The sequence below is a fragment of the Oxyura jamaicensis genome, chromosome 7 (assembly GCF_011077185.1).
Source record: "Oxyura jamaicensis isolate SHBP4307 breed ruddy duck chromosome 7, BPBGC_Ojam_1.0, whole genome shotgun sequence".
Classification (NCBI taxonomy): Eukaryota; Metazoa; Chordata; class Aves; order Anseriformes; family Anatidae; genus Oxyura; species Oxyura jamaicensis.
In genome coordinates this window covers 25783773-25800229 of record NC_048899.1, presented here as the reverse complement: position 1 = coordinate 25800229, position 16457 = coordinate 25783773, and the positions used below count along the sequence as shown (strand labels likewise).

Sequence of the window (16457 nt, the reverse complement as noted above, 5' to 3'; positions counted from 1 at the left end):
TTGACCAAGCACCAATCCTCCAGTAGAACTCAGGAGTGCACAACCAAGATGCTCCCAGACACACAAAAATGAGACACCAGTTCAGTCCTCTTGGAGCAGCAGCAAAAGCAGAGACAAGTGATTTGTGTACCCATGCTAATAAAAACAGCATCACTGTGCTGAAATAAAGAAAGCAGCTTTGGCTTAGGGGTAAAAAACATTCCATCCTCATGTACAATACAATCCACTATTGGTGTATATTGTTAAGTACTGCCCCTAGTTCAGAACTATAGAGATTATGTGCTCTGCAAATTGAAGTCAAATGTGGGGTAGAGTGAGGGACTGAAGAACTTTTCTGTACAGGGTTTGACAAAAATATAGGGGAGAAAAGACCATATAACAGTTATATCAAGGAAACAAACAAGCAACAAAAAAAAACACTAACAAACAAACAGGTCTGATCTCAGAACAAACAGTGACTGCAATTGCCAGAGATACTGCGGAGAATTCAACAGCAATTAAAACACAGTTGGGTCAGGTAGCATATTCCCAACAGTTCAAGGTGGAGGTCACAGTAACAGGCAGGATTTTCTTGAAATCACCAACAAGATGCTCAATAACACGTTATGGAAGAATACTGGTGAAAAAGTCCACACAGGTTATTTGAAAATTAGAACTTAAAGAGAAAGTCCCCAGACATTTTTATTGGCCTTAACTGAGCGGTGATGTGGAGGAAATGCATGAAGATTGCAGTATGGGCACAGGCCTTGCACCAGTGGAATAAGAAAAGGTATTGTTAGTATAGTAGAGCACATACAGTCCCTTAAAGTTAACAGGAGATTCATCTATATTGATATTCTCATGGCCTTGGGCAGGACATAACACAGGCAACGTGATGATTGTGCATGACAGGTGTATTTTTGCTGAAGATGGTGGGATAGCAGTGCCTTAGGCTGTAACTCTGATGAGTGGTAAAGACTTTAAGGTGTTTTTTAGGCAACTAACCACTTCATTTCACTGCTAGCAATCCAGTAAGCCACTTAAAAACAGTTTTTAAATGATGAAATGCCTCCTTAAAGTATTTGTAGTTTGACCGATGCTTGTTTAGCCCTGTTAAGGTGTTCCATTAAAACCTGTAGACACATTGTGCAATAAAAATAAATAAAAGATGCCTGGAACAGCAGAAACTGAGACCAGAGGAAGATTTGTAAACATACCAAGAAAAGGATACATCAAACTAAACAAAAAGCCCACCTGAAAGGAGGCTGCAGGAATGCTCCCACTTCACATTGCACATCCGTGCAATGAGCTCAGCCAGGCAGAGACACCCACAGCCTTTATACAGAGGGAGTGGTGTAAAGAGGACGGAAGAGCAGGGGCATTTCTCCAGCTTCCAGAGAAGACAGGGACACACCTAGGGAAGACTGGACTCAATTAATTTAATTTCCAGCCTTTGAAAATCATCAGAATAAGCTGATCAACAGTCTCTGTCTGCATGTCAATGGGGAAAAAGAGAAAATTAAGCTTTACTAACAAAAGTTAGGAATTAAATTGTTGTGAGGAATTTATGTTTGATTATATATATGCTTATTGTTTCCGACCAGTTTTCAACCAGCGATTAGATCTGTACTCCTAGAAAATGTATCTCTGAGTACAGACATGATTAATTCCTTAATTCTATGAGCAAAAACCATACAGACATGAGCAGTGAGACTTATTTGGGGTCCTGGCCTAAAGGCTGATGAATAAAACAGTCCATGTGGCTCTGCTGTCTTTGTGCCCATGCAGCTAAGCCCTCTGTCCCGGCATGCTGGGACTGGGCAGGCTGTCTCCTGGGAACAGACCTCGGTGCATGCTCTCTTCCAAACTGCCCCTGTGGCCCTTGCCTGGGGATGGTGACACCAGGAGTGACTCAAGGGCTGTGCCAGGGAGAGTGCTGAAGATTAGACAGCACAGACAACAGTAAGTCAGAGACTGAGACCAGCCTTTGGTGCTGTTCGATTCACCAGGTTTAATCTTTCTTTACTGGTTAATATACAGCTCCCTGCCAGCCAACATATCCAGGTCTTCCTCTCATGGAAATCTGATGGTCATGGGCTGATGTGTGCTGAGATCTTACCTCCGCAAGGCACTGGAACACAACGCCATCAGGCACGGGGTCTGGCAGTAACCCACAAACAACTTTTGGTCCCATGTTGCTCCAGAGGCACTACCTATTTTAAGCACTTCAGCTTCTCAGGCAATGGAAATGGCATTTTTCCTGGAAGACAGAGAACCACGTGGAGCTGCATTACTGAATACAGAGGGCTTCTTTCAATCTCTTCTGCCCATAATGACTCCCAAGCACCACTCAGCTAGTGGAAGTTATCATCTGAATACATCTATAATATCTTAAATTCTCCCTCAAGGAAAAAACTGCTTCTCAGTACTGACAGTTTCTGATAAATATCCCCCAGGAAATGCAGACTATAGTAAATCTCATAAAAACTAGGAGTTATGGACACTTAACAAGCCTGGATCTTCAGAAAAACACGGAGTTAAAATAGCATGCTTGGTAACAGCATTACACTGTCACATCCAAGCAGATACTGTGATCCACCAAAAGCAGTGTCTGTATTCCTGAGTCAAAGGATTGGCATGTTTTGCTTTCTGAAGGCATGAGGCTAATTTCTCATCCTTCCCAGCAGCCACTAATGTCTTCTTTAATATTAGAAGGCATCTTATTCCCTTTGCACATGTCAGGCTACTCTCCCTTATTTTCCCCTCAGGAAGGCTTAGCTCCTTCTGCCTGTTGAGCCAATTTCTCTACCATAATTTCCATTGACAACAAAAGCACATCACTAGTTACTCTCATGCTAATAACTCAGAACCCGATCATTGTTTTGCCTATATAATGCTACGATATTTTGTTTCAGTGCTCAGGTCCTGTGATCAGCTTCACTGCTGATAGGCTTTCCTTCTCTCATTACCTATGTCTTCATGACCTTTTCTATTTCATTGCTTTCTGGAAGAAGAGGGGTTTCTTGGTCACAAATTTTCCATCATTGGGACCTCTCCAACTAATATTTTGCTACTTCGTTGTGTCTTTGTGTTACGTTGAGCTGCTGTTCCTAAAGCAGTTTTACAGTATTTGTTTCTTCCCCTCCCAGGATGAGAACACACAGTCCTTGTTCACATTGAATACACTCTTCACAACACTACATGCATTTTCAGCAGTTTCCTTCACCATAGTTCACTTGAATTGTCTGAGGATACATCCCATAACACTACACATTTTTCCCGTCTTTGTTGGTGGCTGCAGTAAACCCACGAGACCAGAACTGGCACCTTAACTCTTGCTTACTATACTCCATGCACAGAGACAATTTATTACACTAATGGATTTAGCATTCTGCAGTAGAAGATTTACATCCTCAGCCATGCCTGGTGTGCAGGGTTGGCAGCTCCGATTACATACCAGATTAGCTGACCTGAATGGCACAGCACATTCTCAGATCTAAACAAAGACCTTCTCTAAACACTCCAAAATGAAGCTGTCAGAGGGCATAAATTATCACGGCTTGTGGAAGACAGTGGTACAGTTTCACCAGCTGTAGTTGAAGCTAACTTCATCAATTGATGAGGCCACTAATCCATGCAGTCATCTCTTTCTGAAGTAGTCCTATCACTACTTGTTTGAATTTGTTTGCGCTTCCAGTTCCAATGTTGATCTTCAAGCTGTCAGCTGAACTGTTCTCACTATGTTCAATATCATCAACAAACCATTTTTGGTAACAGCAATGATTTTTGTCTGCTGGTCTAGGTACTTGGCTTATGCCCTTTCACTAGTACCAAATTTAGCTTTACTGTTATGTTGCAATTGTTGGTTAATGCCATATGTTAACATTCCTTCCCAATTAGCTTCTCTTCTAAACACATGTGACAGAGAAATCTTTTATATTCTAAGCACACACTGCCAGACAAAATTAACATACAGCATGGCCCTTGCCTCTTAAGTGAGCATGGCATGTTTATGGCCAAAACACCAACGAAGTTATGACAACACAACCCAGGAGATTACAACTCAAAAGCTGCCTGCTGGTGCCACAGGTTGTATTTTCTTTAACTTAGAATTCCCCCTGCCTCCTGAAATCAGGGAAAACCAAAACAAAATAAAAAGTGGAGAGAAAAACAAAGATAAAGTCAAAGACAAGAGAAGAATAGATGAAGGAAAGGAAGATGTGGTACAGTCCAGCACAGGTAAAGCCACTGACCCTGCACGTTCTCCTCCTTTGTTTAGAGATAATGAGATTGAAGGTCAAGGATCTCCTTTCCAACAGTCAGACAATCGAATGAGCCAGTGTCAGATGTGCCAGTGAGAACCGTGCTCAGGACGGCTCATATATGTTGCTAAAGCCCAGGTCACACCCAGCTCCTTGGCCTCATCCGACCCCAACACAGAGGAAGATAAGAAAAGACCCAGCATCATAAAGAAAACTTCCTTCTCCACCCTCTTTTCTGTTCTGGAGTCCTGTAAGTTTACATTGGCCCTTTATAGTAGAAAAGCCTTAAAAAAAAAAAAAAAAAAAAAATGTTCCTCAGGAACGTCAGGGCTTTCATATAACTAGAAAACATTTACTTTTGTGCAAATAATTTGTGCATCTTTGAATTGGAGTCTTCTATTCCAGAATAAGTTGTGCCTGATCATAACTCATGAATAAAGACTTGTAAATGAGGAAATGGTGGTTTTGAGGCCTTCAACTTAACAAGTTAAAATACATCCAAGTACTTTGCACCTGTGTGCTTCCCAAAACAAAAAGGCATACATAAGAGGGGTGCACCACATGACTGTCTTTAATTGAATGCAGTGCCCAGCTGCATTAGACGGAGCCTGAGCATATACAGCAACCAGAGCACCTTTGAGGTTCATGCCCCTTTCCTCCACCCAGACTGCACAAGAATGAAGAAAGGCACTTGAGCAGGTGACTCACCAAGGTCACGGAAGTCCTTCAAAGGATGAGCATTTTTGGTATCAAAATTTCCTCAGAGATTTCCTCAAGATTTTCCGCAGAGCCTGGAGTATCGCAAACAATTTCTGAAATTAGACGAGACTATGATTCGCTACCATGATAAGCCTGACCCGTTAAATCCCGCCCAAACTACATTTAAGATACCTATAGGTGTTGATTTTTTCCCTATATCCCCTGTGCCTTTTGTCCCATCAGTGTCCCCTAACTCTGTAACATTTTACAGAGATGAGAGCTGAGCTTTCAGAACTGGATTTTATCAGCAGCCATAAACGTAGCACACAGCACAACAGGTCAATGCATCTCTAGCAATTTTTTTATTTGCTTCATGAAACCTCATGTGTAATGAATTTAAGTTGTCCAAATCTAAGTCATCATTTTAAGTAGCTGCTCATGACAATAAGAATTTAAAATTCAGCTTGCCATAAAATTAAAGGAAGAAATTTAGAGAATGAATAGTTCATCCCATTCACAACTGAAGCAGAAGAGACATCTTGATGCTTTGTTTACAGTTACCAAATGTCAGAGGGCGCTCAGTACATACAAAGCACTTTGTTGTTTTGCTGCACGGTCCTGTAACTGTCAGTGAGAAAGAGGCTGCTGGCCCTCTCTCTGAATTTCAGAGTTCAGCTTAATACCAGCAACCATGAGATTGCTCAAGTTATCTGTGGCCTTCTGCCACATCTCCAAGCCCTGTGAGCTAAGGACTCCCAGAAACTAGGGAGGATTCAGCCTGGGTGGAGATGGACTCGAGCTGCAAAATCTGGATACAATCCCATGCAGACAGTGTCTCATGGATATATATGTCTTTTATTAGGAGTCGCATAAGTGGCTAGACGAGACAGTCTGATTCCCACCTTTTTCAAATCCCGCAGTAGCTTCTTAGAGGCCTCATTACTGCTGCCTCTTGCACAACCCGCACTTTGCATGCTTTCTCCTGTCATGTAGGGCCAGGCCATCCTCACACAATGCTCACTACATGGCCCTGGCTTGCGGCCTGCCTCTGGCCCCTGTTCACACACAACACCGTATATATTTCGGCCCAGGTGCATACCCCTGAGGAGGCTGAGGATGCCATGGATGCATGCCAGGGCCAGGCCAATGGAGCAGCCCCCAGCCCACCCGGTGGCCCCAGGCCCCATGGCAGCACAGGAGGTGACCTCTCATCGGCGGAGCAGGCCACCAGCCACTACAAAATCACCCCTGACATGCTACAGCAATGAGAACGTGATGACCAGGTTAGACAGAGAAGGCTGAGGAACCAGCAAGTCCAGCACACATGGCAAAAGTCTGCAACACTAGCACAGGCGTGTGCCAGGGCCAGTCAGAAACACTGACAAATGCCTGCAGGAAGGCAGACAAGTATTTTTAACATGACTGCTAATAAAGGGTGAAGCAGAGGCACAAAGGTTAAATAGTTCACTTAAGCCATGGAGCAGAGCCTAGTTAGGCATCCTGAAGCTGGGCTCAAGCCGCTGTTAGGCCAGCAGATTTCAAATAATCATTCCCACAAACTTCTTCTGTGGTGATATTTCTAAACAATACCAGGGAACATTCCTTCATAAATTGTGCTGTGTTCCAGTTTCCACATTATAGCTATGATGTAACTCAGTAACACTTTGTCCCATCAAGCCCAACAACAATAGATTTAATCTGAGCATTTGTCTCAGAGAGACAATGGGGAGTCCTGATTAATCTGGCACCTAACTCTGTCAGTTGCCTATGAGAGATTTATTTATTTATTTATTTAAGTGTGTATCCTTGGCGGCTCTTCTGTGTGCAATATGCCAAGCCTATGGGCTGCCAGGAGAGCTGCAAAAACACCCCATTGCCATTTGACATGCAAAGAACATACTTCATTTCAGAAATGTAACATTTCTGCAGAAACACAGGGATTAAGCTGCTGTTCCGCAGACCTCCCATCAATCAACCACATGAACATCAAGGACATTGCAGTCAGCCATAAAGGACCAGTCCCCTGAGACGTCGCCGGTGGAAAGCGTACTGTGGTCACTGAGCACCCAAAAGAGGGGAGTGGACAAGGGTAACATTGCTCCACTTCTCTGCAATGGGCTGGTTGGCTCCTTTTGCACTTCTTTTCAAGCAACTCAGACCACAAAAATCCTATAGGCTGCTGCAGAGAGGAGAGGCCCCTGCACACAGAGTAGAAGGGGATGAGATTCCAGCTCAGAAGCCAAAGCATGTGTGTCCTTGAAGACAGTGACTGACAAACATCAAAGACTCAAGAGCAGAAGCTACAGCCCGGTGAGATCGCAGATGAAGGCATGACCCAGTTCTGTTTTTCCACATATTTCTGCAACAACAGGGGTTGTGACAGGACAGACTGATCAAGATGCCAAGTGGGCCTAACAACTTGAAAGGCTCTTGATAACACTGGCAGCAAGCCAAGCAGCAAGTGGCACCAAGCAGTTCCCTCAGGCCTGCAGGGTGGGATGAAGTATTTTACAGCTGGGGCTTAGGAGAGATCCTGCATCATCTCCATCCACAGCCTACTCTGCTCACATACAAGCAGCTTGTTTGCATGCAGGCAGCCTCTCATGTCACCTGCCTGTCCATCCCACACACTGTGCTCACCACCAGCCCTGCTCACATCCCATGGCCAGGCTGGCTCCCTGCATGCTGCTGCTTGCCCTGCAGCACTGCAGTCCCAAAAACCTCATCAAGGCCAAGGCTCAGGCTTGTCTTTAAGAAGGATTACTGCCGGACAGTAATGCTTAAGCATTAACCTTAACACGTTAATACTTAAAAACCTCAACACTTAAGAGTTGAAAGTTAAATGGGAGTTTCTATCTCTAATCAGCCCTTCACATTTGCAATCTAATAAAATTTGACATGAGGTGGAAAGAGGATAAAATGGGAGGGGGGAGGGGAGAGAGAGAGGAAAAAGGAGAGTAAAGAAAAAAGAAAACCCGTGAATAAGAAAGAAATATAGTAACCAAAGCGTGCAACTAGGTCCCAAAGCAATTACCAACCTCCAACTCTTGCTCCATCCACAAGGTCCTTCCAATTCCTGCTGTCACTGTGTCCTGGTTTTAGTTAGGATAATTTTCCTCCTAGTAGCTGGCAGGGTGCTATGTTTTGGATTTAGGATGAGACTAATGTTGATAACACACTCATGTTTTAATTGTTGCAGAGCAGTGCTTACACTAAGCCAATGACTTTTCAGCTCCTTGCTCTGCCCTGCCAGGGGGCAGGCTGGGGGTGCAGCAGGAGCTGGGAGGGGACAGACCCAGGACAGCTGACCCAAACTGGCCAAAGGGGTATTCCATACCATCTGACATCATGCTGAACAATATATAGGGGTGGCTAGCTGGGATGGGGGGCTGGCTGCTCAAGGACAGGCTGGACATCGGTCAGCAGGTGGTAAGCAATTGCATTGTGCATCACTTGTTTCGTACACATTATTATTATTATTATTATTATTATTTTCCTGTCTTAATAAACTGTCTTTATCTCAACTCACAGGCTTCACTTTCCCATTTCTCTCCTCCATCCCGGAAAGGGAGGGGGGAGGGTAAGCGAACGGCTGTGTGGTGTTTAGCTGCTGGCTGGATTAAACCACAACACACTGATTTCACTGCAGTAGCACAAAGTAAAGGGGCTACTCCTGATACAGGGCCCAGAGGAAGAAATGTGGCTTCCTCATTGCTCCCCATCAGAAAAAAAAAAATATAAATAGCACACATCAGCATGGCATCTTCAGCAAATCCTCCTGCCTTGTGGAAATAAAAAACCACACTCACAGCTTTTCCAATATTGTGAAACCAGGTAAAATTCCAGGTTGCCTTGTTCCCACCAATACCCTCCTCCGCTCTTATCACTTTGCTATGTTTACACTCAATGTAAGGGGTACGTCTTAATTGCAAAAAAAATTCTGTGTATTGATGCTGGAGCTAAAGAAGCTTCCTCTGGATTAATCTAGTCAGCCAGAGAAGGAGCTTGAGGGTTATTATAAGCATATTACTCATCTTGGCCAGCCTCCGCCTCCCATTCATTTCAATAAAATGTTTATTTTGTTATAAATCTTGTTTTGATTTTTGGGAAGTAAAGTGCCCACCTCTGCCAAGAAGAAATGGTACATTCTACATGTCACCACTATGTCTTCTTAAGAGCAAGAAGTTGTGAAATAGAAAGATCAACTTATATTAAGCCCAGATTTTTATCAGGTCAACACTTGCAATGGAAGGAATTTGTGTATGGAAAATATATTTAAAATTACCGAAAGTTACTAAAAAAAAGTCACTGCTCAGAGCATGACCACCTTGTTTACTATATAATTTATCCAGAAATCCCAAACATTCTCATGAATGTTAGGGATTGTTGTTGGTTCAACCACCACTGAAATACTATCCTGACTCTGACAGCTCTGAAACCACACGGGCATATCATTGGTATACAGTCAGAAATGAAGATGAGTGAAAAAAATGCCTTCTCCTGATTTGTTGTTGTTGTTTTGTTTTGTTTTGTTTTGTTTTTAGGGCCTTATGATATCAAGCAGGAACCTGTCTGGATTCTTAAAAGCCTGGTTCATCATTCATCACAAGAATGAAATTCCTGCCTTGGAAATGTGCAAATGTTTCCAGTCCTGAACTTTTGGAGCCATGTGATAATTAGAGTTTTTCTTCCAACTTCAGATGGATGGAAAATCCTGGAAATACCCAGGGTTAGAAGTCTTTCCCACGTGGTTTCAGAGGGGTTTAGAAAGGTGTATTTAGATTAGATTTCTAATGCCGCAGTTTGGGGGACATTCACTATGTAGACCCTGGGTCTACTTCTTCTAATGAAGAAAGACCTACATAAATGATGTTGAAGTTATAATAGCTCCTCGTGCAGGGGCTCTTTCCACCTGCAAGTTTGGTTCAGGCCTCAGCACAGTTTTTTCACTGAGCAAGGCATGAACCACTCAAGGGAACTACACAATGAAGATGCTGCCTGCTGATGTATGGAACCAAGCCTTCCCAATGGATATGTCAGAGATCTGGAAAGAGGAGAAAATTGGCATGACCTAAAACACAGCTCAGAGTCAGGAAGGGCTTGCACAGTGCTCCTCTAAACAGACATTGCTCCCAGAATCTATTTGTATCAGTAGCTGTACACAGTTATCCAGTGCTCATCATACACCTACAAATAGCTATCACCTACAGAAAACCAGGGCCCAAACCAGTGATCCCCAGGTTAGTTCATCTCAGAATGTTATTTATTCACCCTTCACTCTCTTTAACATAAGACACTTGAAGTCCATCTTGAGATTTCTCCTTTGGATATGCATTTCTTTCCAAGTCTAGTAGGTTTAATTATTTCCAGACCTTACAACAAAGAGTGGAATGCCGAAAGAAACCTAAAACGTATGATTAGAAAGTTTTTTTTTTTTTTTTTTTTTTTTTTCTTAAAACACAATGAATAATCCATTACAATTATTTATGTCTTTGGACTGAGTCAAAGAAAAGAACTATGTCATAACTGACATCTTGATATGCCGCTGAGCTGCGTCAATGAAATGACTTTTAGCTTGTTTGGTTTAGGTTCCTGAGAAGTCTTATCAAGATCATTGTTGTACACAAGCCAAAGTTGATATTGTTTGCTTTTTTATGCGTTGCAAATTCAGGGAAATGCAATAAGTATTTTGGGTAACTCTTGAAGATAATTGATTACTCTCTTTGAGAAAGCAGCAGTGGCTGGGATTGTCTAAAGACACTGGCAAGGCAGTATCTGTAGCAAGAAGATAGTATCCTTGAAGATGTACTTTTGTGCCTGAAAGCCAATCTACTTTTTCCAGATATGATAATCAGTCTAACAGAAGATGTAGCCTCGACCTAACAAACCTTGCCATGTCTACCTTTACCATGCCTTATACCTACAAACCTTCCCTTTCCTTCAGGGAATCCAGTTGCTTTAGGTCAAGTGGCATATGAATGAAATCAGTTTATGACCTATTTTGTTTTAAGATGCATGGTCTAACAGTAACCACAGCACATATTAATGCCACGAGGCATGTGATATTGAAAAGCATTGCACTCCACAGCACGTGCCTTTCATCAATTTCATAGTTAGTAGTTATTGGATTGGCTTGTCTTGATTTCAGCTTTTAGTTTGACATCATGGAATAACTCAAACCACTTTTTTCCCCCTTTACTGAAGAGTTCGATGATAGAGTACACTACTAGTGAAAACTGGTTACTAATCAATTCTCATTCATTACTCCTCCATGAAAATATTCATTACATTCAGCAAGTAATACTCTTTTGCCAGCAAGAAAATCAGGGTAAATCTTTCAGGTGTGAGAGGCAATTACCCAAATCCAATACGATTAGCTGTTTTCTCCTTCATTTCTGAAAATCTACAGTTCCTCCATCACTTCTCCTTTTTTTGTTTGTTTGTTTAGAATTTGCAAGGATGAGCCTCCTGCCCCTGCAATCAGCATTTGTGCTTAAAGAGGTCTACGAGTAAGCTAGAGCAAGCTACTTCATTCTTTCATCAGAAATGGTCAGTACATGAAAGACTAAAATCAAACGAAAGTTTGCACCACACCAGGTTCAAAGCAAAGTGAGTCTATCTTCCCACACATCAGCCGTATCTCCTGCAGGAAGCAGCAGGATGGTGACTTCCTATTTTGCTGTACAAAACAGGCAGCAAGTGGGAATGCAGAAATCGGGACTAAACAAAACTGACTGTCCATGTTGCCTTGCAGAATGACAGGCACTCTGGACTGGTTTATTTTTTCCCTCTAGTCAATACCTTTCAAAAATACTGCAATGAAAGGATTTGGTCTATGCACCAATTCCTTTGCTTTGGCTGGGTCACCACATCTCCCAGTTCATATCTGTGCGCTGCCAAATGCCACGTGAAAGCAGTTTGGCCACAGCAGGGCTACCTGTGATGCTGTGATGATTAACAAGCACACGCACTGAGTCTCCCGTGGTCACGCTGTCTTGCTAGAACTTCATGCTGTCATAACTCAACTTGAAAGGGCAGCTTTGATTCAAACCTTATGGAAGAAGACTCTCATAAGAAGTAGTGCAAAATTAGTGGTGCTAGAATTTGTGTGTCACTGCAGGTAAAAGACCATTCTACGCACACCATGAACTTTACTAAAATGATACGTTTGAATTCTTTAATGCATTGTTTTGGGTTAAAAAAAAAAATCCACATCAAGCAGTTTTGCAGCTTTACTCTTAAAAACTAATGACACAATATCTGTTGTTGCAAATTGAAATGAGAGCTCTGTGTTTGAGGTTTCCTAGTTTGAGCAATCCTAAACCTTTACGCAGTGTGACGTTTCAAGGGCTCTTGCAAAGTCATCGAGAGACACTGAGGGCTTTGGCCATTTTTCAGCTTCCTCTCAAGAGAAAAAACGAGGAAAAGAGAGCATGCATTTTTTTTTTGTCTCTTATGGAGCTGCACTTCGTGGAAGCATGAAAACAGGGAGGGCTTCACTGGGTGATTGAATAATGGGGCATAGCAAGTAACAGCTTTGCTCATATTTCTCAAACTAAGCACAAGAGTGAGGAGCTGGGGCTGCACCACCTTGTGCTGCTCTGTAATTGCAGCAGGAAGCCTGCAAGCCACTCTGGATCCACACTACTGCCTGCCCCTCAATAGACTTTTGTTCTGTTTCTCTGTGGGCTTTATTTATTTATTTTTAAACATTGCCCTTACTAGTTCACTGCTTCATCCCTAGATGAGGACTTAATTCAGAGCCTCAAGCAGTTTCCAGAGCCTATACACAAAATGACTATAGAAAAACCGTCAAGGTTAAGAAGGGAGCAGGAGACAGCAAGAGCAGTCATGGTTTCTCCAGATGTTTATTGCTTTGGGCATAGACACCTACGCCAGCACAACAGCACAGGACAAAGCAAAAAGAACCACCTCCACCCCACAGCTCTTTTGCTTGATGCATCTCTGTCCTGCGATGCTCTGCGTGCAGCCACCCTCAGAACAGAAACGGAGGGCGATCAGCCAGCCCCCCTCCTGCTGGGAGCACTGTGCTCAGCTGCACTGTGTAATGCTGAGCTAGCAGTTGCCTGGTGCTTTTTACCCCTGCGGTGAGAAGGGACTAGGAGGATGCAGCTTGGTCTTGTGTACATTCTGGCTCAGGGAAGTGTGTGCAGCAGCTCTCTGCTCTGCTTCTTTAATTTACAGAGATGCCTCTTGGAGCAAGATCCCATAGCACTGGAGCAATGATAGATGCTGCCAGCTTAGCAAGCTTCAATTTCTTTATGAAGAAAAAAGAATCTCATTCAGGACATGGTAAAACTTCAGATCCAACCTCACTCTCTTCTGCAAAGTCAGCATTAAAGATTCATGTAGCCTAGTTTCTCTGTTCTGACATTTGAAGAAAAAGGTAGGTTCCCATTTTCATTAAAGATACAGAGGGAAGACAAGAAGTTTCTATTTACAAGTCTTATTAGTCAGAGATGGATAGTCCTTTTTCACTCATACTTGTTCTGAGAAATTCCTTGTTGTGACTTCTGAAATGCCATAGGGCACAGCTGTTTGTTAAGTCAGAAGGGAAAAAAGTATTCAGGAATACACAGTCATGGCAAAAGTACCTGGATCTTTGTTTTCAGAAAGTTTCTATGCTAGCAAGCTCTAATTATATTACACCATGGCCTATAATAGCTGTTATGAGACTCATTAAGCTATGACAAGCACCACTTTGAATGGATCCACTACACTTCTGTTAATGGTCTCAACATGCTTTATAAAGTAGCAAGAAAAATAGATTTCCTTCTTGTTATCAGCTGCAGCAGAACAATTTGATCAGTGCTCTGACCTCCAAGACCTGCAGAGCCAGACACTGGTCTGTCCATCTCCACACATGTGCTGCACGATTGTAACAGCACACAGGGCTCAGGCATACGTACCAGTGCAGTTTTAAACTTCTGAGGCCAACATTTCAGGAGACAAAATCTTCAGCTGCCATGCTAGCTTCAAGCATTTACAGAGTCTTCCTCTTATTCTTTGCAGCATCCTTTGCCCTCCTGTTGTGGTTTGCTACTCCCTCAGTTGTATATTAATAACCAAATCAGGCAACTGATTCTGCTTAAAGAAAATAAATTAAAATAAAAAATCCTGCCTTCAAGTGATCCTCTTGATGAGGTTCAAGAACCAGAAGTTCATCTACCCCTTTCGCAAAGTAGTTTCACCACCAGCTGTATTAGAGATACCCTAAGCGATAAGGAAAGATGCAGGGGGGCTGAGAGAGCAGTAACAGCCTTGTTGTAGTGCAGTAAGAGTGGGGTGAAGTTAAACCATCACAGGGGCTACTGCCAGAGGCTGAGGGAGATGCTGTCAAGGCTGATACGTGGAGATCTGGCCCCTGTTTCAAACTCCACTGGAAAAATACACCAGTTCCACAGAGCGCACCACAACTTTGTTGCTGACTGCTCTGGTATTGTTTTCAGTCAGACAAAGATACACATTTTTCATTCAAGAATGCTACAGTTGTAATTGAATATGCATTTATTTCCCCAGCCACCCCAAACACACTGTCCTGAGCCAATGCAACCATTTTTGTAGCTAAGTGAAGAATCCAATCAGGAAAGCATCCCAGGTACAAAGCCAGTCATTTATTTGTTACCTAGAGCAGTCCCTGCACATGCACCAGCACACAGCGCAGGCAGCACACCACAGCCCAGGCTGGAGCAGGACACGGGGCAAGAACACATCCCAGGTCAGTGCGGCAACAAAACTCCTGCTGGTACAAGAGCCCATGCCAGGTAGCCCACAGACACCTCATCCTGAGCCAAGCAGGGCAGGATCAACAGTGGGAGTAGGGCAAACCAAGTGCGTGAAAGCTGAAAGAGGAAGAAAATGGAATAAAAAAAAAATACACTATGAAAGACAAAGCCTCTTTGGCAAGTTTTCTCTCATCTTACCTAGAAGTGTTTAGTGTTAGTGGTGTTGCATGGATGGTAAGCGTTTGACAATACAAATGCTTGGTTGTAAATATTCACATCAATCATGGACTGTCTGTCCAGACCACACCCTAACCAAGACCGTGTGATGCTCGCACATTTGCAAGAGCAGGGAGGAAGAAGGGTTTACTCTGATCTGCTAAGCATGAAGAGGAGGCCCATCATAACATCTACAAGTGGATTTTACCTCTTGGCAGTTCATAAGCTTGCAAAGCCTCTCAAGACATGGGAGGGATAGGCTAGAAGTGTCACCAGCCGTGCTCCAGGTGCCCACAACTCCTGCTGTACCCATACAGTGTGAGGAAATGCTGCTCCTGGCTGCCCAGGGCAGGGAGTCCTACCTCCAAGCCCTTGACCCCTGGCGACAGTGGGAACTGGTGCAGCTGTGGCTCCTGGCCCTTTGTCCCAGGGCTCTCCCTTGCTCCTTTTTCCCATGTGGAGGGCCCAGGCTGTGTGCTGTGATAGCGTTAGATGCTTGGTTCTCTGCCAGCATTTGTATGGCTTCTCTTCCAGGGCACTAACCTCCATGCATGACCGTCATCCAAATTCACTCTCTGTCCACCACACATTTATCTTCCCAGTCGGTAATTGCACCAAAGGAGGCTCTCCGATAGAGATCAGTAGTAACACTTTCTCCCTCCCTTGCTATTGTTCTTCCATGCCTCTAACAGCTTCAACTGACAGGTTTGAAGAACAGCCATGGCCTGTAAAGTGTGGGAATGGAAAGTTTCTGAATGCTGGCAAATGCTTATCAACCCCTGCATTGTAATATCAGCAACCAAGTGGCGCTAGAGCTGTGCCAAATTAGGTGGAAAAGGAGTGCACACAAAGAAAGATCGATAGATTTCAAGGCAGAATTGCTATGAACGCAAATGCTCCTGAATAATTTCACCCACTATTTGCTGCAGCAGGAGTTCCTCTTCGGTAGCATCTCTAAGTATTGCTCCAGTACCCCTTACGGAAGCTGACAGAAACATCCAAGCTTTCCTGCCGCAGGACAGCATATACTTCAACTAACTTCACAGCTTTTAAGCAAAGTCAATCCAATAGCTCATTAAGTTACCTGAGGAAAATACCTTACTAATTTGTGAACTATTTCTATCTGAATGAGAACATCAGAGTGCTCAGGCAGCCCCTCAAAGAGGAATGTTACTGGGCATCACCTGCTACATGATGCCGCAGAAGGAGTCCTTGCTCGAGCACATACACTATGTTGTTCTGAGTGGTGGGGTGTGCTCCCTGACCAGGTCTGTGTTATCTCACTGACCTCCACTGGCGTGATGCCCATGGTTACTGTACATGGGAACATCAAACACTGCATGATCATGCACTCTGCATCTTATGACTGAATTTCCATAATATTTTTTTATGTGGAAATACCCTCAATTCAAATAGAAGAGAAGGGGGGTTGGGGGGGGGGGAGGGATGGAAAAGAGAGAAGATTTCTTTTGCAAGAACTAGGGTATTTTCACCAAGTAGGGCTGCCCCTCATGCAGTGAGAAAACCCAGCCTTGTCAATAGTAAATTCCCCCCC

The 16457-nt window shown here is 43.5% G+C and overlaps 2 long non-coding RNA genes across 3 annotated transcripts in view; both read right to left on the bottom strand.

Annotated features, from left to right (window-relative positions):
• LOC118170050 overlaps positions 1-1329 on the bottom strand; it is a 56126-nt gene extending 54797 nt beyond the window's left edge. For both annotated transcript variants that reach the window (XR_004752464.1, XR_004752466.1), the window contains exon 1: positions 1234-1329. This is a non-coding gene — a long non-coding RNA (uncharacterized LOC118170050). The remainder of the gene's footprint in view (positions 1-1233) is intronic.
• Positions 1330-13783: 12454 nt separating this feature from the next.
• On the bottom strand, positions 13784-15098 carry LOC118170051. The gene is made up of 2 exons (XR_004752467.1): positions 14885-15098; positions 13784-14803 (listed from the first exon to the last, which is right to left on the bottom strand). It is a non-coding gene; the product is annotated as an uncharacterized LOC118170051 (long non-coding RNA).
• Positions 15099-16457: the final 1359 nt, after the last annotated feature.